We start from the raw sequence: 2545 nt of genomic DNA, 5'->3' as shown, positions 1-2545 counted from the left end.
TTTTTACCCTTTTAAGAAATTTTATCCTTTCTGTTTCCCCTCACAGCATTGGAAGATCTCAGCACTATTTTACCAGGAAAAAATTGAACTAGGAAGTTTTTGAAGACAAAATTTATGTTTTTCACTTCAAAAACATATATAGCAGGAAACTTTCTAAGTGGATCCTATGAAGAATATGGGATAAGAATTCATATATTTCAACAGGAGCAGTCTTCTCTGACAGGTATTACTGTGATATGGGAACATTTTGTCAGCTTGTGACTGGAAATAACCAGCAGAAGATTTTTGTTAGTGAAAAAACTTGAGGATGTATAGTATCAGGAAAATAAGAGACCCAGAAATTAGTGGGAAGTCAGACCATCTTTTGCTGATTTTGAATGCTGTAGTCTGCAAAGCTGATATGAAAAAATTAATTAAAAAGCCCAGCTTTTTAGTGCTACTGGAATGATGCATACCAGGAAATGAATTCTGGTGAACTTGTGAATTTAGCTCTTAATAATGGAGTGAAACATACAAACAAAGCACTCTCTTCCACAACACTTTGATTGTAAAATTGAAAGAGAAAAAAACATAATTGCAGTTGTGTTAAATAATTACTACTTGAAAAAGATGAGAACGTCTATGTTTTATTAAGTGTATTCCTTCACACTCACTCCTATAAAAATGAAAGGATGACACTTGTGTAAATTTGTTTGTTATTAAGTCACAACCTAAAAGACAACTTGTTAGGAAATGACTACCTGATAGAAGTAAAAACACATTTTAAATCCACTTAAATATATTACAGTCCAATATTTAGTGAAACCTGCACATCTGAATAATCTGTAGGAAAACTCTAAATGCTCTTTTTGTGGAACATGCATTCCTTTGCAGCAAGCCCCAAAGAAGATAATAACATGAATCAGCAAATGATAAAAGTCAGAAAAAAATAATATTGAATTTTATTATTCCTGAAACATGGAGGACCAGAGGATGAAAGCATACATATACATTTTATCTTTCTATTATCTTGATGCAAAAATAAATGTCTTAAACCCATTTCTGAGAACATTAAAAAATAAACCAGCTGAATGGAGCAGACATAAAAATGTTAGAAGAATTTAGAGACAGTGACTGTTCTCACATTTCTGCAGTTCTAGATTTAAACAATGAGCTAGAGAGAGCATGAAGCTGAAAGATGATTCATAAAATTAAACTACAAAGAAAAAAATCCATTTCATATGGTACTCTCTTAGCCAAATACAATTTTTAGAGTAGTTGTCAGTTTCCTGAAGTGACAAGGAATTAAATGCAAAACAAGTATTCTGAAACAATTTCCCATTCACACTGTTTATAATCATTACATAAGGTGTTATCCTGCAGACTGGGAGGAGACAAACAAAAACACCTTTCAAAGTGCTGAAAGCAGTCAGTGTAAATTGTTTCCTGAGGATTTTATTTTTAATTGCTGATACAAAGTAAAAGGCCTAATTTAGCCAAGGAGAAATAGACACTTTTTTTTCTTCCATAATTCATGAACTCATATAGCCATTTGGCACGTACAGCTAAATTATCATTAGCATATTATAGTCAATGAGAGAAATCATAATTAGAAGTCATTCTTCATTTTTTTCAGAGCAAAGTTTTTTTTCTCTCTTCTATTGACATAAGTCTTAATCATTCTTAAGTGGTTTTGAAACCTGACTACAGTGTACTCTGGGGGAAAATAATGTCATGGAAGGAATACAGGACACACTATAAACTTCAGGCTACGTTTAAGTGGTTTCTGGTTTTTTTTTTTGTTTTTTTTTTTTGTTTGTTTTTAATTTGAGAAATCTAGTTTGAAGGGACGTTGTACCTGGTGCTGTTGGAATATTTTTAGCAATTTTGATTTCTTCACCTCAAGAAGAACTTAGTAGAGCTAGAGACTAAGTGCAGACAAAGACGCATGAATTTATCAAAGTATGGAGAAGCTGCTTCATGCACAGTGGCTACAAATACTAAGACTTCAGGAGAATGCTGAGAAAGTATATGATTACAAAGCCATCAAGGTGTTGCATGAAGCACTTGAATATACTGCCGTTCACCAGATTACAGATCTTTGTAAGTAAGGACATGCACTGAAACTCAGAGAACATCTAGAGAGACAAGAAGGTTTTTTTTTACAGAGTATAGTTAAGTCTGAAAAATTGGCACAGTGAGTCGAGGAGGCAGGCAATGTCGGTTAGGTCAAAAAGGAGCAAATAATGTAAAAAGATAACTTCAAGGACAATAGGTCCATAAATAGATTCTGAAAGAAAAAGCTGGTTGAGGTTCTCTAACACCCATAAAATAGTGAATGGGGATGCTGTGGGAATAATAGGAGAATGGACCACAGATGACAGCCAGATGATTGTGCTCTTTTAAAATGGCGTTTTATCCTGCTGCTGTTGGAAGCAGAGTCTTAGGCTTCTGACCATTTGTATGACTCCATAAAACATTACTGATGCTCTAGAACATTCTGTTTTGAGGATATTTCGAGGTATCAGTCATGAAATATACTTTTTTTTTTTTTTTACCCTGATAT

The 2545-nt window shown here is 33.5% G+C and overlaps 1 long non-coding RNA gene across 1 annotated transcript in view; it reads left to right on the top strand.

Annotated features, from left to right (window-relative positions):
* The window catches only part of LOC104915177, a 33021-nt gene extending 31224 nt beyond the window's left edge, over positions 1-1797 (top strand). Inside the window, exon 4 of the long non-coding RNA XR_796269.2 lies at positions 47-1797. This is a non-coding gene — a long non-coding RNA (uncharacterized LOC104915177). The remainder of the gene's footprint in view (positions 1-46) is intronic.
* Positions 1798-2545: the final 748 nt, after the last annotated feature.

The sequence above is a fragment of the Meleagris gallopavo genome, chromosome Z, assembly GCF_000146605.3.
Source record: "Meleagris gallopavo isolate NT-WF06-2002-E0010 breed Aviagen turkey brand Nicholas breeding stock chromosome Z, Turkey_5.1, whole genome shotgun sequence".
In the NCBI taxonomy this organism is placed as follows: Eukaryota; Metazoa; Chordata; class Aves; order Galliformes; family Phasianidae; genus Meleagris; species Meleagris gallopavo.
Note: the sequence above shows the minus strand (reverse complement) of the source record. Positions and strands in the feature narration are given on the sequence as shown.